Genomic DNA, 22322 nt, shown 5'->3' on the forward strand with positions numbered 1-22322 from the left:
CTCCAAAAATTCCAGAATTACTGTATTTTTCAGACTATAACATGCACCTAGGTTTTAGAGGAGGAAAATAGAAAAAAAAATTGAAGCAAAAAATGTGGTCAATTCTGCACTAATATTCCTGATCCTGGTATATATATGTCCCCAATCCAGGTACTCATGTCTATCCTGGTATGCGTGGCCCCCTCATCCCTTTCCTGATACACATCGTCCCCTTATCCTTATATGCATGGCACCCTTATCCCCATCCTGGTATACATGGCCCCCTCATCCCTATCCTGGTATGCATGGCCCCCTCATCCCTATCCTGGTATGCATGGCCCCCTCATCCCCATCCTGGTATGCATGGCCCCCTCATCCCCATCCTGGTATACATGGCCTCCTCATCCCTATCCTGGTATGCATGGCCCCCTCATCCCCATCCTGGTATGCATGGCCCCCTCATCCCTGTCCTGGTATGCATGGTTCTTCTTCTTCCATATCCTGGTATGCATGGCCCCTTCATCCCTGTCCTGGTATGCATGGTTCCTCTTCCATATCCTGGTATCATCACTCAAACCCCCTGTTACATGGGCGCCCAGGGCCACGGACCGGGTCACCGCTGCTGTGACACCTCCCTCTGAGAGACCAGCCCGGTACAGAGTACCCCACAGCCCTGGAAGGGCGACCCACTGTTCTCATGGGGTGCACTTAGATAGTGCTGGGCAGCCCACCTGATGTAACAGTATGTGTGTCACTAATAGACTGTAAGCCAGATGCTGTGCATTACCTGTGTGTGACCAGTGTCCTATACAAGCAGCTTCTGTGCAATAATACCAAGCAATTACTGCCTCCATGAATTGGTAGGTTGTGAGTGGTTGTCTCATCAGTATTTTGCACCTGTGTTGTCGCTATCTTTACTACATGGGTTTGCCGCATTAGTTCTGTGACTGGGCGGATAAGCACTGCTGCCCCTTTTTTGCAGAAAAAAGTCTGCAGCATGTAAATTCTCTGTGCGTTTTTCACCATTCACGTCACTCAAATCAAACAAAAACACAGGGCAAAAATGTGCATTTTTGCAGCTGCGTTTTTCCTGCCAAGAGATACAGAAATGGTGCAGAAGTTTCTACATCCATTTACTCGTGTGCACATAGCCTAACTGCTACTTAGCTATTAATGCCACACTGTAGATGTTTTCAGTGCCACCCCATGCTGCTCCCTTTCCATACTTGGCCCTCTGTCCATATCGTCTTCTTTCATTTTGTCAAATATCTATACTTTTTCCCTTTCTGCATCCACATTTTCTGAATTGTTCATCCACACCGTTTCCTCTTTATACTGTCTCTCATACTATTTCATCACACTGCCCAGTCTCTATATTGTGCCCCCTCCTAACACTTACCCTCCCCCCATATACTGTCCCCTTACACTATTACCCTCATCCCCAATAACCCCCTTGTATCTTAAAAGCAACTCAGCTCCGTTATTCATAGAATCATAGAATCATAGAATCGTAGAGTTGGAAGGGACCTCCTGGGCCATCTGGTCCAACCCCCTGCTCAAAGCAGGATTCGCTAAATCATCCCAGTCAGATGTCTGTCCAGCCTCTGTTTGAAGACTTCCATTGAAGGAGAACTCACCACCTCCCGTGGCAGCCTGTTCCACTCATTGATCACTCTAACTGTCAAAAAGTTTTTTCTAATATCTAATCTGTGTCTCCTCCCATTTAGTTTCATCCCATTGCTTCTAGTCTTTCCTTGTGCAAATGAGAATAAAGATGATCCTTCTACAATGTGACAGCCCTTGAGATATTTGTAGACAGCTATTAAGTCTCCTCTCAGTCTTCTCTTTTGCAAACTAAACAATCCCAAATCCTGCAACCTTTCCTCATAAGACAGGGTTTGCAGACCGGTCACCATTCTGGTTGCTCTTTTCTGAACTTGCTCCAGTTTGTTGATGTCTTTTTTAAAATGTGGTGCCCAAAACTGGACACAATATTCCAGATGAGGTCTGACCAAAGAGGAGTAGAGGGAAATAATGACTTCACGTGATCTAGACTGTATGCTTCTGTTAATACATCCTAGAATTGCATTTGCTTTTTTTGCTGCTGCATCACACTGTTGACTCATATTCAGTTTGTGATCTATTAGTATACCCAAGTCTTTTTCACATGTGCTGTTGCTTAGGCCTATTCCTCCCATTCTGTATATGCTTTTTTCATTTTTATTGCCCAGATGTAGTACTTTGCATTTTTCCCTGTTAAAAACCATTCTGTTAGTTGCTGCCCACTTCTCCAGTTTATTTATATCTTTTTGAATCCTCTCTCTCTCTTCTCTAGTATTAGCTATCCCTCCTAGCTTTGTGTCATCAGCAAATTTAATCAGTTTACCCTCAATTCCTTCATCTAAATCGTTGATAAAGATGTTGAACAATAAAGGGCCCAGGACAGAGCCCTGTGGTACCCCACTTGAGACATTCTTCCAACTGGATGTGCAGCCATTTACGACCACTCTTTGGGTCCGATCACTAAGCCAGTTATGAATCCACCTAACAGTTGCCTTGTCCATTCCATACTTAGTCATTTTTTCAATAAGGATTGTATGAGATACATTGTCAAATGCTTTGCTGAAGTCAAGATATTCTATATCTACAGCATTTCCTTGATCCACCCAATCAGTGATTCCATCATAGAAGGAAATTAAGTTAGTCTGACATGACTTATTAGTTACAAACCCATGCTGACTCTGTTTAATCACTTCATTCTTATCCAGGTACTGACATACATGTTGTTTAATAATTTGTTCAAAGATCTTTCCTGGTATAGAAGTCAGACTCACCGGCCTATAGTTGCCTGGGTCCACCTTCTTCCCCTTTTTGAAGATAGGAACAACATTTGCTCTTCTCCAGTCTTCTGGGACTTCTCCTGTTCTCCAAGAATTTTCAAATATTATGGAGAGGGGTTCAAAAATTTCTTCTGCTATCTCCTTCAGTACTCTGGGCTGTAATTCATCTGGACCTGGAGACTTGAATTCATTTAGGTTAGCTAAGTGTTTCCTCACTATCTTTCGGTTTATAGATATCCTGGATTCTTCTATTCCCTTAATAGGACAGTGAAGAACAGTTGATGTCACATTTCCTTTCTGAGAGAAAACAGATGCAAAATAGGAATTTAAAAGTTCGGCCTTCTCAACATCCTGTCTTACCATTTCATCATTTTCATCCTGTAAAAATCCTATAGCATCTTTGACTTTTCTTTTACTTTTGACATATCCCCAAAATCCTTTATTATTGCTTTTGACATCTCTTGCAAGTCTCAATTAATTGTCAGCTTTAGCTAATCTGATTTGTGCCCTGCAGGTTCTGCAGACAGCATTATATTCTTCTTTAGATATGCCTCCCTCTTTCCATTTTATAAACATTTTTTTCTTCCTTTTTAGCATGTGCTTAAGTTCTGTGTTCATCCATCCTGGCTTCCTTAAATGCTTCCTATTCTTCCCTCTTTTCGGAATTGTTAACAATTGTGCTTTGAGAATTTCATTTTTCAAGATTTCCCATCCTTCCTGGACATTTTTGTCTTTAAGGATATCCAGCCATTGGATCCCTCCAATTCTCTTTCTGAATCCCTTAAAATCTGCCTTTCTGAAATCTAACCTTGACATCTGAGTCTTCACAGGTCTTCCTCCTCTAGTTATCCAAAATTCTAAAATAGCATGGTCGCTACCTCCTAGGGTCCCAGCCACTTTTACCTCCTCAACCATTTCCTCCCTGTTTATAAGGATTAGATCCAAGGTAGCAGTTCCCCTTGTTTTCTCCCCTACCTTTTGGAAGATAAAGTTGTCAGCAAGAGAGGATAAGAATTTCCTTGACCTGTTAGTTTTGCCTGAGAGAGATTCCCAACAAATGTCTGGATAGTTGAAATCTCCCATGACAACTATGTCATATTTTTGGGAGAACTTGGCCATTTGATGCATAAAGAGTTCATCCATATCTTCAGCTTGCACAGGTGGCCTGTAGTAAATGCCTACAATGGTGTCCTTTCCATTGTTCTGTCCTTGTATTCTTACCCAAACAGTTTCCACAGAACTCCCAGTCTCTGAAGCTTCAATCTCTGTGCAGATATACGCGTTTCTAACATACAATGCGACACCTCCTCCTCGTTTATCAAGTCTGTTTCTTGCAAAAAAGTTGTATCCTTCTAGTCTTGTATTCCAATCATGTGTATTGTCCCACCAAGTTTCAGTGATTCCAATGACATCATATTTCTTTTCCTGCGTTAGTAGTTCCAATTCTCCTTGTTTGTTGCCCATGCTTTGTGCATTAGTATAGAAACATTTTAGTTTGTGATTGGTTTCTCTTTCTCCAATATTTTTATTAATTAGATTCTTTTGTCTTTGTTCTTCCTGTTCTTCCTTTCCACTTCTAATAGCAGAGTTCTCAATAGCATTTGTCAGGTGTATGGCTTTTTCTAGTCTTTTGCTTCCCTTCCCATGTTGTTCTAGTTTAAAGCTCTCCTTACAAGTGTAGCAAGACGACTTCCAAATACATGTTTTCCAGTCTTCGTAAGGTGCACCCCACCTCTAGCAAGTAGTCCATCGTAAAGGTACCTCACTCTGTGATCCAGAAATCCAAATCTTTGCTGACGGCACCATCGACGTAGCCAGTTGTTCACCTGCAGAATCTTATTCCACCTCCTTGTTCCATGGCCATCCACTGGGAGGATGGAAGAGAAGACCACCTGCGCTCCCAGTTCTTTCACTTTCTTGCCTAAGTCTTCAAAGTCTCTGCAGATGGTTTCCAGGTCTCTGCAGGGGGTTTTCACTCTCTCATCACTGCAACACACGGCTTTAATGTACATGCACTCAGCTCTACACTCACTCAGGTCTGCTATATACTTACTCAGCTCTGATACACACACAGCTCTGCTATATTCTCACTCAGCTGATACACACACATATCTGCTATATACGCACTCTGCTCTGAAACACACACACATCTCTGCTATATGCTCACTCAGCTCTGACACAGCTCTACTATATACTCACTCAACTCTGAAACACACCTCTGCTATATACTCACTTAGCTCTGACACACACACATCCCTGCTATATACTCACTCAACTCTGACACACACAGCTCTGCTATATACTCACTCAGCTCTGACACACACACCTCTGCTATATACTCCCTCAGTTCAGACACACACAGTTCTGCTACAGTTGTGTGAAAACGTGTTTGCCCCCTTCCTGATTTCCTATTCTTTTGCATATTTGTCACACTTAAATGTTTCACATCACCAAACAAATTTAAATATTAGACAAAGATAACACAAGTAAACACAAAATGCAGTTTTTAAATGAAGGTCTTTATTATTGAGGGAAAAAGAAATCCAAGCCTACAGGGCCCTCTCCATACTCTGTGGACTGATGAGACAAAAGCTGAACTTTTTGGTATGTCCCATTACATCTGGCGTAGAAGTAACAGCATTTCAGAAAAGGAACATCATACCAACAGTAAAATATGGTGGTGGTAAGTTGATTGTTAGGGACTATTTTGCTGCTTCAGGATCTGGAAGACTTGCAGTGGTAAATGGAACCATGAATTCTGCTATCTAACAAAAAATCCTGAAGGAGAATTTCTGGCCTTCTGTTCATGACCTCAAGCTGAAGTACACTTCAGGATGATGACCCAAAACACACCAGCAAGTCCACCTCTGAATGGTGTAAGAAAAGCAAAAATTAGGACTTTGGAGTGGCCTAGTCAAAGTCCTGACCTTAATCCGATTGAGATACTGGGGCATGACCTTAAAAAGGCGGCTCATACTTGGAAACACTCCAATGTGGCTGAATTACAGAAAATCTGCAGAGAGGAGTGGGCCAAAATTCCTCCAGAGCGTTGTAAAGACTATTTACCAGTTATCACAAATGCTTGATTGCAGTTGTTGCTGCTATGGGTGGGCCCAACCAGTCATTAGGTTTAGGGGGCAATCACTTTTCCTCACAGGCCCTGTAGGTTTGGATTTATTTTTCCCTTAATAATAAAGACTTTCATTTAAAGGGAACCTGTCAGCAGGATTGTGCACAGTAACCTACAGACAGTGTCAGGTTGGCGCCATTATACTGATTAAAAGGATACCTTGGGTGATGAAATCTGTCTTGTGGTTGATGTTTAATCTGTATTTGTAGTTTTCAGTTAATGAGATTCTCGTGCTTCGGGGCATTTTGCTGCAGCCCCCCCAAATATTTGGCTGCAAGAAAATGGCACCACTGGCGGCACTTGTGCAGTAGCATCTATTGGAACGCGACAGATGTAACTGCACTGGCGTGCCATTTTCATGAAGATAATTTTTTTTAACCCCGCAATAGTATAGCATAAAGCATAAATGCATACAGGCATGTATCATGCTACAGCGCAGTCGTCGGCTCCATTGTGATAAAGTTCCTTTTTTTGTAACTCCACAATATTCTGTTACCTCAAAGCTGAAAATAAAGATTAAACAACAACCACAAGACGGATTCCATCAACCAAGGTATCATTGTAATCAGTATAACAGCGCCACCGTCCTGACACTGTCTGTAGGTTACTCTGCACAATCCTGCTGGCAGGTTCCCTTTAAAAACTGCATTTTGTGTTTACTTGTACTGTATGTCTTTCTATGCAACTGAACGCTCCGGTCCCAAGTGCCGGTGGCAGTGCTGGGTATTGAGATGAGAGAATCGCATTGCACTTGCAAGTGTGACCCCGGCCTTAGACTTCCTGCTCCACTGTTATATTCAGCGGTATCTGTGCACTTAGGACACAAATGCAGCGCACATGAGACACCTCGAACCTCTGCATAGGGCCAGATGCTAATAACCTCATGGCAGAGGCAGCAGGATGGCATTCTTCTGCAGGATAGACCATCAACATATGAACAATGGGGGCCTCTGATCGGGGGCTGAGTTGCAAGAGGAGTCATGTCCATACTCACAGGAGCAGTATTATTGCTGGCAGCATACTGAATAAGCCTCTGTATTTTGCTGATAAGACTCCCAGGAACATGTCACTTTGGACAATGGTATATGCCTGCAGGTATGGGGTTAAGGCCCCGTCACACACAGAGAGATTGCTGATTTTGTGATGCAACAGCGATCTCGCCAGCGATCTCGCTGTGTGTGACATGCATCAGCGACCGCCCCCCCCGTCGGGTATCGCTGATCGGGCAGGAATGTCCTGGGCCGCTTTTTGATCGTTGGTCTCCCACTGGCCAGCACGCATCGCTGTGTTTGGCAGCGGGAGACCAACGATCAGCGATCTCACCAGCGCTGTAAGCAGACGCTGGGAGCTGGTATCCAAGGTAAATATCAGGTAACTAAGCGCGCGCGTCACTTAGTTACCCGCTGTGTACCTTGGATACCTGCGTGCTCGCGCTGGGAGCTGGTATCCAAGGTACACAGTGAGTAACTAAGTGATGCGCGCGCTTAGTTACCTGATATTTACCTTGGATACCAGCATCCTCGCTGGTCCTGATCGCTGGTGAGTCTGCCTGTTTGACAGCTCCCCAGCGATCATGTAGTGAGGCACCAGCGATCCTGACAAGGTCATATCGTTGTCAGGATCGCTGGTGCATCCTTTAGTGTGACGGGGCCCTTACTCTGCAGGCACAGTGTGACATTGCCGTCTGGCTGCTGGGAGAACATACATGTAGCTCATCCTGAGACTGGCTCTTATGAATGGGGTCATGTACGGAGAGGCGACAGCTCACTATACGGTGATCATGGCCTCGGCACTGTGATTGACAGCTGTGCAGCGCATCTGTTCCAGGCCGTGCCTACAGCCGCAGCTCACTGTACGCCATCACTTATTATCAAAAGCGAATGGCTCTCGGTAGCTGTGCTAGCTAAATTATGTTATTAATATGCAGATTAACCCTGTATATTCAGGTAAATAGCATTTTACAAGGTGGCAAATTGACTTTATTTAAAAAAAATGCAATAAGAGTGTTTATTAACTGATGCACCAATTTATATATTTATTTTTCTAGCTTAGGGCGGGTGCATACGGACACAGACTTTCTCAAGCGAGAGGATGGGGCCAGTTATGCTGATCAGCATTTGATTTGATTTTCTCGCATGAGAACATTGGAGCGCGCTGTGAGATGATAGAGAGCAACATTTTTTCAGTGTTCTCCATTGTGTCAGTGCAAAGAAATGGGAGTGCAGTCAGATGTCACCTGAGTGCTGTCTGATGGTTTCCACGCACTCACTGACTGCCCCAGAGTCCGGTTGTCACAATGACATTGCCTCCCTCTACGAGGTGAATTCATGCTTGGAGGAAGAAAGGGACCCCCATGCCAGGCAGCATAGATTAAAAAATCACAAATTCCTGCTGCAGGTCAGAAAAGGGAGATGCCTTTTAAATTCTGGCCAGCAGAGGGGTGAGTCAGCTAGAAGTCAGCTGAGGGGGTTGTCATGGAAACGAAAGCAGCTGTGAGGAGAAATGATGACAGCTAAACGTGAGGACGTGAGGTAAAGAGATCTTTCTGGAAGATCCTGTCAAATGAAGACAGGGAATTGATCTGAGAGGAGCTCGTAGGCAGAGCTGATCTGTGAAGAGGGAAAGGACAAGAGCAGAGACTGAGAGACTCTGGGGAAGCTAAAATACTGCATATAGCAGACCCCTGAGTGAAGCGCTAATAAAGAGAAAAGGGACATCAGAGTCCTAGGCTGACAGGAACTGTAGGCCCTGATAGCCGAATCTGAAAGTACAGAGAATTGTAAATTCCTGTGCGACATTGAACACCTGAGGGCACGTCAGCGGATAAGGAGCCTGGGGCTGATGGTGAAGAGAATGGTACCCGTGGAATAGGCTCACGCTGACAGCCATACAGGTTAGTGAAACCATCACGAATTGAGGGTCGCAGCATAGTTATATACAGCGGAGACCCACACACAAAGCGCAGAAAGGAAGGTCCTAAATCCCCACCTGGCAAGGTGGATCCCCTGAATGCCTCCAGGCGAGCCGGACTCATTCCATCACCTGTATGTGGTACTCCGTACTACAACCTATTACCAGTAAAAGCTAAAGAAACTGCACCTCTCTGTCTTTCTCTCATTTCTCTGCACCCCAACGTTTACAGCCATTTTTACTATTTATTTAACATCTTTGCCCTGGGACTACAGCCCTACCTGTGGAGGGCTACAACATCATAGCTGCGCCCAATATCCATCCCAGAGGAAGAACACCGCAGCGCTGGTCACCTCTGACTAGAATACCACAGGTGGCGTCACGTATTTCACCGTCTAATAACTATTTTCATTTTTTTTACCACATAAATAGCACACAGCTTTCCCCTATTTTATTACTGGACGCCTCTGGGCCACGGACCGGGTCGCCACCGCTGTGACACCATCCCCCATTGAAGTCGACGGGCCCGATACCGAGTACCCCCTGGCCCCGCTGGGCGTTCCACTGCCTGAGTGCGATCCTAATATCATGATACTTGGCCATGCGGCGTGGCGCCACAGACTAACATTGATCGGGGGGCAACCTTATGTTTTGTAGGCTCGCGCTAACACCAATTGCCCTGTCTGCACCCGCTCTTATATACCACCCTCTTGTCCCCGGTTCATAATGTAAATCAGTCTGGGAGCTACACACAGAAGCATATAGTATATTGGTGGGATTTGATCACAAAGACCCCAAAGACTGCACTTGGCTGAGTAAATACAATCAAAGCATCCTTCCAATGTAATACACCTATGGGTAATCGCACTGCACAGGCATTCATCTATTTTTCACTTAATAAAAAAACCAACCACTCAGCTTGTGATCTCCCCCTCCACCCTCTCTGTAATAGAGAAGGAGAACGATCATCACCAGCAATCAGCCCCTGCAATGAAGCAGAACTGAGAGCTCACTTCACGCTCAGGAGAGATCACTACAGCTCCTCCTCGTGGTTGGGAAGGTTGGGCACTTTAGAGCACATTTCTCAAGTCACACACTATAGAAATGATCCCTGAAAGTATAGTCTTAACCATCAACCCGCCGCCGTCTCACTCCACACCCTGCTCCCTACCACTGCACCTCATGGAGAGACACCATTGCCCCATGCTGAGTATGCGCCCTGGCCGCCCCGCTCTCCTAGCTCACAGCCGCACACTTCATTACTGGAATAGAAAGACATATATTGGAATTATTATGCTCTAAGAAGCTATAAGAAACCATTTCTAGTAAATCTGCATATGACACGCCCACCAACCAATCGGAGTGCAGTATTAAACTTCCTGCTGCTGAGTAGCAGGTTAGGGAAAGTGCGCATGCGGAAGTGGGAACGTAATGGCGGCCGAGGAGAGGGGTGGCCTGCGGCGCGCGGTCTGTGACGTGTGATGCGGACGCTTGGTAGATGATGTGATGGCTGCCGATGGCGGAGAAGCGGCGCGGGCCCCTCCTCAGCTGGAGTGCAGGCAGTGAGAGCCGGCGCTGGGCTGTGCACGGCCGTCCGTTTGTTTCCTTTTTCTTCCCTCCCCATTGGTTGTTATGTCCTGGAGCTGCAGGGGTCGGGAGATCGCTCAGTTGTTCCCTATCTCAGTGGTTCCATGTCAAGGCCAGATAAGCGGGATCCAGGCGGATCTGTCCTCCACACTTCCGCCAGTGTCCGCTGGGTTTCTTGAGGAGGCCACAGAAATTGTACTAGACTGAGATATCAAAAAGGCGGACACTGCTGAAAAGGTCAGAAGGCGCCCAAGTGTGTCCATCAGCGGCTTCACATGAAGGTTTCAGGGCCTTAGACATAAGGAGAGCCATGGATGTGGCAACAAACGGAATGTGACCCGTGTGGTAACCCCATTACACAATAATGGACGTGATTGCAGGGTGACCATGTGGAGAGGACTCCTTCCACACACAGCAGAGGCATCCATGGTTATTCATGTACACAAAATGGCCGTGCATCATTGGGGGCTGGCTGACTCCTTGCGTCATCGGGGGGGGGGGGGGGGGCTCTCTCGCTCCTCGCGTCATCGGGGGGGGGGGGCTCTCTCGCTCCTCGCGTCATCGGGGGGGGGCTCTCTCGCTCCTTGCGTCATCGGGGGGGGCTCTCTCGCTCCTCGCGTCATCGGGGGGGGGCTCTCTCGCTCCTTGCGTCGGGGGGGGGCTCTCTCGCTCCTTGCGTCGTCGGGGGGGGGCTCTCTCGCTCCTTGCGTCGTCGGGGGGGGCTCTCTCGCTCCTTGCGTCATCGGGGGGGGGCTCTCTTGCTCCTTGCGTCATCGGGGGGGGGGGGCTCTCGCTCCTTGCGTCATCGGGGGGGGCTCTCTCGCTCCTTGCGTCATCGGGGGGGGCTCTCTCGCTCCTTGCGTCATCGGGGGGGGCTCTCGCTCCTTGCGTCATCGGGGGGGGGCTCTCTCGCTCCTTGCGTCATCGGGGGGGGCTCTCGCTCCTTGCGTCATCGGGGGGGGGCTCTCGCTCCTTGCGTCATCGGGGGGGGCTCTCTCGCTCCTTGCCTCATCGGGGGGGGCTCTCGCTCCTTGCCTCATCGGGGGGGGCTCTCGCTCCTTGCCTCATCGGGGGGGGCTCTCGCTCCTTGCCTCATCGGGGGGGGCTCTCACTCCTTGCCTCATCGGGGGGATCTCTCCTTGCGTCATCGGGGGGCTCTCTCGCTCCTTGCCTCATCGGGGGGCTCTCTCTCGCTTCTTGCGTCATCGGGGGGGGGGGGTCTCTCGCTCCTTGCTTCATCGCTCCTTGTGTCATCCGGGCTCACGTGCCTTAGGGCACAGGCAGACAGCCATATAACTCATGCGAGGCTCCCATCACATCCTAGCACCTCTCCTGCTCTGGGAATGACTGTGATGTATTTCTCTGCAGCTCAGGTCAGGAGAGCAGACAGCCTGTAGGAGGATTGCAATGCGACCCTCGCACGAGTTATATGGCGCCCTTATATCACAAGTGTTTGCTCCGTGCGTCATTAGGGTTTGCGTCTTATATCATCAGTGATGGCTGACATGTCAGTTTTTACTCATCAGGGTTTCCTCGGTGATTTGCTGATCTGGATGAATGACAAAGCTTCTTCTATCCCTTACAATGTTAATCTTGGACGTGAAGAACACTGCTCGCTGCACTGGCTGATGGCTACAGAAGGTTTCTCTGCTCCATCTGTCCTTACCCGAAGGCCTCATTCAGACCTCTGATTTTCACAAATGTGTCCTATCTGTAGCTCGCACAGCTAGGTCACGTACCTATTATAGTGTATGGAGCTATTCACATGGCCAGGGTTTCTTACAGAGCGGGTGTCTGTATAAGAATTACAGGGATATTTCTGTGTTTGATCCAAGTCGTGGATCAGAATTACCCATACAAGTCTATGAGTTCACATGCTATCAATGATTTCCAATAGAATGAATACCGGTATATAATTGTAAAATATATTTATTGTTTTTTTTTTCAGACGAGAAGTTCGCTGATGAAACCCTGCTGGTAAAAATGAGCGCTCTGATGAAAATCACACCAGAAACACTGATGAAAATCAGAACTAACTCTGTATCCCAGAAATCACTGATGTCTGAATGAGGCTTTAGACTGGATTCAAACCTCTAAGTCATGGTCCAAATGTCACAAGACTGTAACTTCTCTCATCCCAGAAAAATTGGTCCAATTATGCTAATCACACTGATTTGAATTTCTTAGATGCGTTGAAGATGGAAACAATTTCTCCATTCTGTCAGTCTATGAAAATCAGTCTGCACTTGCAAGTCATCAGAGTGCAGTTTGATTTTTTTTTTTTTTTTTTTGACTGACCCATTGACTTGTATGGCCAATTATTATCTGATAATCAGATCCAACTGAGGAAAAAATTGGACATGTGCACACCCCCATAAAATACAATTTGGTCCAAGTGCCATCTGATGTTTTGTCGGATTGCACATGGACCGAAAATATCTGTTATGTGCATGGCGCCCTTAGGTTGTTGCATTCAGGTTGGGAGATCTGTGGCCAGCCCACACATATGAATACAGTCTTAGGGCTTTTTCACACGTCTTGATATTTCCGGTACTGGAAAAACCGGTACCGGAGATATGTGTGTGGCAACAATGTGCTGCATTAGTATCACACATACTGGTGTCTGAGAAAAGCCGGCACAGTTTGCGCTGTTTTTAGGCGCCGGGTGCGGAAGATCGCTCATTGTCCCTTGCTCTGCCTGGGATCAGCGCGAGCAGGGGACAATGTTGAGAGTTGTATTCAAATGTAAAATTAAGAATAAAATAAAAAAAATCACATTATACTCACTTAATCCCCTGAAGCCATTGACCCCTGTAAACAAAAATAAAAAAAACAATATCCCTCACCTGTTTAAAGTTGAAAGAATACATATTGTCCCACTAATCCTGCGCGACTGCTCACATAATCTGAAGGCGACCGCGCACGCTGGGTAAAATGATTCACTGCAGTGAGACTGGGTCTCACTGTGAACTGCGGTGACCTTAGTGAGAATACTAGCACCGTGAGAAAGTCTCATGGTGCTAGCGTTGATCTCACTGAGGTCACCTCAGTTCTTCAGCCCAGCTGGGAATGCAGCTTCAGTGACCTATGGTAATCTCGATGAAGTCACCCCTCGTCACTGACGCTGTGCTCCCAGCAGCTCATTCTCCAGTGGTTTTCAGCCTGGATGGTCACATCTTGGCACTGTTCAGGTTGAAAACTATCGCAGATAAGGATTACGGCGTGGCACAGAACAACGGACAGGTAAGGGCAGGTCCGGCTCCAGGTTTTCGTGGGCCCTGACCGAAAGAGTCTCAGTGGGCTCCTTAAGCACATACCACGATTTATGATGCACAGATACGGCAGAGAAATGTAGGTATAGTACAATGCCAAAGGTTTCATTCACTTCTTACATGAGTGGTATCTATTGTAAATTCTACAATAGCTCAGAAATCGGACAGTATAGTCCTCGATACAGTATTATGGGCATATCGTGCTCCATAGAGAATAATGAGCCCCATATATTGCTTCATACAGAATAATGAGCCCCATATGTGGCTCCATACAGAATAATGGACCCCATGTAATGCTCCATAGAGTCTAATGAACCCCATGTGTTGCTCCATACAGAATAATGAGCCCTGTATATTCCTCCATACGGTATAATGGGCCCATATATTGCTTTATACAGTATAATGGATCCCTTATAATGCTCTATACAGTATAATGGGCCCTATATATTGCTCCATACAGTATAATGGGCCCTATATATTACTTCATACAGAATCATGTATCCCTTATAATGCTCTATACAGTATAATGAGCCCCATATAATGTTCCATATAGTATATGATGGACCCCATATAATGCTCCAAACATAATTGGCCCCATGTAATGCTCCAGTATATGATGAAGCCCATATATTGCTCCAAACATAAAAAAAATGAAATCCCCTCTTCTCGCTGGCCGCTGCTCTGCTCCGGACTCCAGCATCGCCGTCTTCCGAACTCTATAGGCTCCTCAGTATAATAGGCCCCCTAGTTTGACATCCATTGGGCCATTATAGTAAGACCCTCATCCTAGCATAACAACATCTACAGTTAGGTCCATATATATTTGGACAGAGACAACATTTTTCTAATTTTGGCTCTAGACATTACCACAATGAATTTTAAACAAAACAATTCAGATTCAGTTGAAGTTCAGACTTTCAGCTTTCATTTGAGGGTATCCACATTAAAATTGAATGAAGGGTTTAGGAGTTTCAGCTCCTTAACATGTGATACCCTGTTGTTAAAGGGACCAAAAGTAATTGGACAGATTAAATAATTGTAAATAAAATGTTCATTTCTAGTACTTGGTTGAAAACCCTTTGTTGGCAATGACTGCCTGAAGTCTTGAACTCATGGACATCATCAGATGCTGTGCTTCCTCCTTTTTGATGCTCTGCCAGGCCTTCACTGCGGTGGTTTTCAGTTGCTGTTTGTTTGCCTTTCTGTTTGAAGTTTAGTCTTTAACAAGTGAAATGCATGCTCAATTGGGTTGAGATCAGGTGACTGACTTGGCCATTCAAGAATATTCCGCTTCTTTGCTTTAATAAACTACTGGGTTGCTTTGGCTTTATGTTTTGGGTCATTGTCCATCTGTAGTATGAAACGACGACCAATCAGTTTGGCTGGATCTGAGCACAGAGTATGGCTCTGAATACCTCAGAATTCATTCGGCTGCTTCTGTCCTGTGTCACATCATCAAGAAACACTAGTGACCCAGTGCCATTGGCAGCCATGCATGCCCAAGCCATCACACTGCCTCCGCCGTGTTTTACAGATGATGTGGTATGCTTGGGATCATGAGCTGTACCACGCCTTCGCCGTACCTTTCTCTTTCCATCATTCTAGTAGAGGTTGATCTTGGTTTCATCTGTCCAAAGAATGTTCTTCCAGAACTGTGCTGGCTTTTTTAGATGTTTTTTAGCAAAGTCCAGTCTAGCCTTTTTATTCTTGATGCTTATGAGTGGCTTGCACCGTGCAGTGAACCCTCTGTATTTACTTTCATGCAGTCTTCTCTTTATGGTAGATTTCGATATTGATACGCCTACCTTCTGGAGAGTGTTGTTCACTTGGTTGGCTGTTGTGAAGGAGTTTCTCTTCACCATGGAGACTATTCTGCGATCATCCACCACTGTTGTCTTCCGTGGGCGCCCATGTCTTTTTGCATTGATGAGTTCACCAGTGCTTTCTTTCTTTCTCAGAATCTACCAAACTGTAGATTTTGCCACTCCTAATGTAGCAATTTCTTGGATGGGTTTTTTCTGTTTTTGCAGCTTAAGGATGGCTTGTTTCACCTGCATGGAGAGCTCCTTTGACCGCATGTTTCCTTCACAGCAAAACCTTCCAAATGCAAGCACTACACCTCAAATCAACTCCAGGCCTCTTTTATCTGCTTAATTGGGAATGAAATAACGAAGGGATTGCCCACACCTGTCCATGAAATAGCCTTGGAGTCAATTGTCCAATTACTTTTGGTCCCTTTAAAAACAGGGTGGCACATGTTAAGGAGCTGAAACTCCTAAACCCTTCATCCAATTTTAATGTGGATACCCTCAAATGAAAGCTGAAAGTCTGAACTTCAACTGCATCTGAATTGTTTTGTTTAAAATTCATTGTGGTAATGTCTAGAACCAAAATTAGGAAAATGTTGTCTCTGTCCAAATATATATGGACCTAACTGTATAGACCCTTTTAATATAAAAGCCTGCCTAGTTTGATGACATACAAAGCCTCCACAGTATGAGTCCATCTTTCTCTCAGTATACTGACGTCTTAGGACTCGTCCCCCTTCCCATTATTGGCACCATACCTCTTGTCCCCCCCCACCCCGATGTGCTCTGCCTGTACGCTCCAGCCTACAAGTAATGGGCTACACACGGAGGCTGCCGTGCACAGCGACAGGATCAGCGCAGGCTGTATTACTCAGCCATGGTGGGTAGGGTACCGCCTGCAGTACACACACCTCAGATTTAAAACAATGGTCTTTACCATTACTGCATTTTTACATATATTTTTTCAAAATTAGAATCACCACATCACAAACATTTTCCGCTTTTCAAACAGAAATGTCAGCAGTCAAAAATGAAACAAAACATGTACAAAAAACAATTCCGTTACCCTAATGGGGAGAACACGCAGTTGACAAAGATAAAGTGGTGCTCCCCACCCATTTTCATAGAAAATCACAAAATTTGGCATTTTAATCTTTTACTCATGAAACAAATTTTGGGCTCAAATATATGCAAAATTGTTTGCTGCCCCTGGTATTTGGATGGACATAAATTTTTTCTACAATGCAGCCATGGGACGATATGTTCCCAAACTAAAAATCAGCAAAAAACATGAGCCTTTCTTTTTTTATACAGTATTGTACTGGTCCTTCTGCCTCAGCGCTGCTTGATGTAATGAATATGAGGGTTGAGGGAAGCCCTAATCTGAGTTCTGTGTACAAGGGAAAGCGCCAAGGCATCAAGTGTAAATTGCAGAAATTTTTTGGCTTTTTTTTCTTTTTTACAATTTGCAGTAATTTCCGATTGTCACTATAAATAATAAATGCTACTAATACACAAGCACCATGCAGAGAACACTATCCTGAATTTTCCATATCTTAATGATTACTGCTATTATGATCCCATAAATGCTAATTCCTTAAGGCTGTATTATGCAAACCAGTCGAAAACAAGCCACAAACCCAGAGCAATCTCAAGAGTTTGTCTTCAACTTAGCCTACATGAGGAGATTTCAAAATCCTGGAAAGCTTCTTTGACTGTATGTCCTAAATATAATTGTTAACTTTGCCATATCAAAATTCCCTTGGTGGTATCACGGTTGTTTGTTGAGTCCTATATAAACACTCTTCAACATTGAAGGAGAAGTTGTGGAATTGTGGAAATTGGTGGATGAATACACATGTTAATGATATGCAAATGATGAAAAATTTTAAACAATGTTCAAAATATCTTGGTTTATTCAGTATCTCTCACCAATTCACCTATTTACACTCTTTGCATGTTCTCAGTGAGGTTGGTCTTGGTTGTCTGAACAATGTTCTGCCATGCTGAATGCACTTGGGCACATGAATCCTCTAGAGTCACTGCTGGTAGCCTACTATGCCCACCCATGACGTCCCAGATGTGCTCAATGGGAAACAAGTCAATGGTCCAAGGATCATGATTTGGTCGCCAAAGTTGATTGGCGATGGCAGAACATTCCTCAAACAACTAATAACTTCATTGATATCTATAATTGTAGGATTTTTTCTACTTGGTGTTACAATTTCAGGAGTAGAGTGTAGATGTAGTGATGAGCTCCAATCCCATAATACAGCTGATCAGCCATGTTCAACAGTGGAAGATTGACCCTGAGAAAGTCGGTGTCTCATTGTATCTACTGTATGATCACTCTAGATTACACTCATACAGTCATACATAGGAGCCTGGTTCCTATTCCAACCAATCAATACCTTGTGATCACATTGTTGGTGGGAGGGTTTAGAGGGGCTTAAATTTTGCATTTACTATTGACTGTGGTTTCTAATGGGAATGACATAACAGGACATTTAGCATGCAGCAACAGTACATATGCTCGACTGCGGCTCTGTTCATTCCCTATGGCGCTACCAGAAAAAGCAGGAACCCAACAGAGAATGAATGGAGCAGCAGTTGGACATACGGACTTGCACTCCATTGTTATGGGTATACAAGTGCTCTTCCTGCCAATTGGTGTAGGTCCATGCAGTTGAACCTGATCTTTAGATTATCACCTAACCTCTGAATTGATGATACGGTTTCTTCACTGGACAACCCCTCTCAATTTCTGGCGCATGAAACCTTATTTTGCGGAGTAAATACTGTTGCCATACAGGTGGCATGTATCAAAGTAACGTCCACAGGAATGCTAGGGCATTACACTGCCTCTGTCTTGCTTTTGCCCCATAGTGTGTTATGGTGCCTTCTTTTTCCCAGATAAGTGACACACCCATCTGTAGATATGATGTACGACTCATCAGTCGGCCACCGTCTACCATTCCTCTCCACTCATTGGTGGTTATTTTGTTGGACAGGGTTCAGCATGACCGTTTTTTGAAGCTGCATTCTAGTATCACCCCACAATACCTGACATTTTGAAGATCTTGTGACCCCATTGTCCAGCTATCGCAATTTGGCCATGAGACCTTTTTGTTTGCCCATTTTTCCTGCGTCCAACACATTCAAAGATCAGTCGCACTGACATACACAGTGTGATCTACTTTACCTGTCAGCAGCATACTCCTCACAGTAGTCATGGTGGCAGTTACTTTTCGATTCTTATTTTATTAAAATGTGTTATTACCTCCTACTGTGATGCTGTTCACGTTAATCGATATATTGGCAGTACTGTTATTTCTTAGAATCTGTACAACGTTGTCAGCTTTAATCCCACTTATTGTAGCATTATCATTGCAAAACAGCAGCTGGAAATATGCCGTGATAGGGTTAGGTCTGAAAAAGACACATAACACACGTCACTGGTCAGCCACGTCACCCACTAGTTTGCCTTCTTGTACATGCCGCCAAGATGGAGTCCTTATTTATAATGCATATTGGGATCTTTACCTTAGCAGGAAGACCGATGCATTTCTGTAGCTCCCTGTCAGCAGACTATTATTTAATGACATACTTATCTGAAAAAAAAATTTTTTTTAGTTCTATTGCTTCAACATATTCTGCACTTTCCAATAGTAAACCTGTAATAAAACAATACAAATGGAATACATATAAATATAATGATAATAAGGCTACACTATTTGCCAGGTGACGAGGTCCAGACATGCCTGAGCTCATTCATTGTACATTTAGTTTTTTTTTCTGTATTATTCTTGTAATAGATGAATAGGATTATTAGAGCTAGGATTGAGTACAGCTCTGTAATTACTTTGACCTGGCTTGGAGGTAATGCACCTGCCCGTATCACATAGTCGAGTCCATTTCCACAGACAGGTCTTTTTGTTCTGCCTTGAAAGTTCACGACAGGGAACATTTCAATCCTGTATTCATTTCCAACAATCTACACAAAAGATGCATTTTTCTTTCTGTATTCAGCAATTTTCCAGCCTCCAATACGTACAAACCCAAAGTACATAAAGTCTATATTTGTCTTGCATTTATTACGGTAATTTGTAACACCAATAGTTATATAAGGAAAAAATGCAAGCCATTTAAATCAAACTCAAATTTGTATTCATATATACAAACAGATGCCATTTTTATGCGAGCCATTAAAATACTAATTTTTGTTAAGTCTTTAAAACAGTAAATAATAAAAAAACATAAGAGAAATGAGTCACCACAGGTAATAATAAGAAAACGGAGGACACCAGAAGGCAGAAATCCAGCCATAGTAGGAACCTTACTGAGGTACCGTATATGTAATATAGGAAACTCATGCGACAAACACTCATGGAAAGAGTAATCACAATAAGGTACTTAAATCAAGGATATAAACCATGTGTAGGTATACACCGGACTAGTGAAGACCCATCATCATGATACATAAATGAGCAAAGGGGAAAGGACGATAGACTAGTCAAAGATAAGTGAACAAAATACACTTTATTATTAAAAGATTAACAACTGGTGGGGGGAGAGAGATATGTATTATACATCACAAGTTACATGCTGCAAAAACAGGAGAACATTCACCTGGGCAGGTGAGTAGAATGTCAGACATCATCACATGTATGAAAAACCTAATGAATATACAACTCTGGCAAAAATGAAGAGACCACTACACAGTTTTATAAAAGTCGTCTTCTCTACATGTCTGACAGCCATTCCATTCCAGTGTCAGTTGAATTCCAACCAGAGTACACCTCATTCTACTTAATGTGCTTCTGATTAGGTGATCCCCTGAACCAAATCCTATATAATGAAGGAAAGTATAAAAAAAACTCTGTTGTGATGTTCACAATCCTCTTGCAATAGGACAAGCTGGATGGCAAAACAAGTGCTAGTAATATCCCAAAAGTAATAGGAATGAAAAAATAACTTTTAACCATGCCAAAGGAGTTGAAAAGAAAATTATTGAGTGTGGAAAAGAAGGGCTCAATACTGGCTTTACTAGCAGAGTATACTGCAGGAAAGAAAAGTGCAATAGGATCTTAGCCGATGGAGATATTGAGATATATAATGAGATTACACTCACCTAGTGTTTCCAAGAACATAGCATAAAAAAGTCAACAGCTGCTGCAGAATAGCATGAATAGCATCTCCTGAGGAAGAAGTCCTAGTAAGAAGTGCTAGTGACTTTGAAACTCGTTGAGAATAAACCGTCATCTTTCATCTCCAATAAGCCTGGACATTCATTTTTCATAGCAGCGCGGATGATATCCACAAAATTCCTGAATTGAATTTACTAGCAGAGGGACACAGTGAGCGTCATGTTGCCTCCATTCTTAAAATTTCTAAGATGGCAGTCATTTGCAACAACGTTGGGGACAACAAAGCTACAGACCGGCAAAGGATGAAAACGACTCCGCTAACCAGGGTGACCGTCAGCTTATTTGAATGTCACTCAGCAACCGCAAGATGACATCAAGTGACCTTCAAAAGGAATGGCAAATGGCAGCTGGGGTGAAGTGCACTGCAAGAACAGTTCGTAACAGGCATCTAGAGGCAGGGTTCAAGTCATATAAAGCTAGAAAAAAAGCCTTTCATCAATGAGAATCAAAGGAAAGCCAGGCTGAAGTTTGCCAAAGACCATAAGGATTGGATCATAGAGGACTGGAGTAAGGTAATCTCTGATGAGTCTAATTTTCAGCTTTGCCCAACACCTGGTCATCTAATGGTTAGACGAGAACTGGAGAAGCGCAGAAGCCACAGTGTCTTGCACCCACTGTGAAATTTGGTGGAGGATCGGTGATGATCTGGGGATGCTTCAGCAAGGCTGGAATTGGGCAGGTTAATCTTTGCAAAGGACATATGAATCAAGCTGCCTGCAAAGTTATCCTAGAAAAACAGTTGATTCTTTCTGCTCAGGCAATGTTCCCCAACTCTGAGGACGGGTTTTTCCAGCAGGACAATGTGCCATGCCACACAGCTAGGTGAATCAATGTGTGGATGAAGGACCACCACATCAAATCCCTGTAATGGCCAGCACAATCTCCAGACCTGAACCCCATTGAAAACCTCTGGAATGTAATCAAGAGGAAGATGGATAGTCACAAGCCATCAAACAAAGAAGAACTGCTTACATTTTTGTACCAGGAGTGGCATAAGGTCACCCAAAAGCAGTGTGAAAGACTGGTGGAAAGCATGCCAAGACGCATGAAAGCTGTGATTAAAAATCATGGTTATTCCACAAAATATTGATTTCTGAACTCTTCCTGAGTTAAAACAGTATTATTTCTAAATTATTATGAACTTGTTTTCTTGGCATTATTTGAGGTCTGCAAGCACTGCATTTTTTTGTTCATTTGACCATTTCTCATTTTCTGAAAGTAAATACAAAATTTAGTGCTTGGAAATTCAAAGACATGTTGTCAGTAGTTTATAGAATAAAAGAGCAATTTACATTTTACTCAAAAATATACCTATTAAGAGAAAAATCAGACAAATTGAAAATTTTGCAGTAGTCTCATCATTTTTGCCAGAGCTGTATATGTCACAATTAACAGGAATTATTGACACAGGGTGAGGGACTGAAGGTGATGATCCTGCATCGAGTAAGGGTATGTGCACACGTTGCAGATTTATTGCAGATCCGCAGCGAATTTTCTGTGCGGAATCACTGCAGATCCGCAAGTGTGAGACCAAACAATGTTATTGAATGCGAAAAAAAATTGCTGTGCACATGCTACGGAAAATTCTG

General features: G+C 44.1%; 1 non-coding gene across 1 annotated transcript; it reads right to left on the bottom strand.

Moving 5' to 3' along the window:
* Positions 1–9768: 9768 nt before the first annotated feature.
* Positions 9769–9986, bottom strand: LOC141089000 (small nucleolar RNA U3). Its single transcript, XR_012232125.1, has one exon. It is a non-coding gene; the product is annotated as a small nucleolar RNA U3 (small nucleolar RNA).
* Positions 9987–22322: the final 12336 nt, after the last annotated feature.

This window comes from Dendrobates tinctorius, unplaced genomic scaffold (assembly GCF_039654945.1).
Source record: "Dendrobates tinctorius isolate UK_male_01 unplaced genomic scaffold, ASM3965494v1 ptg000007l, whole genome shotgun sequence".
In the NCBI taxonomy this organism is placed as follows: Eukaryota; Metazoa; Chordata; class Amphibia; order Anura; family Dendrobatidae; genus Dendrobates; species Dendrobates tinctorius.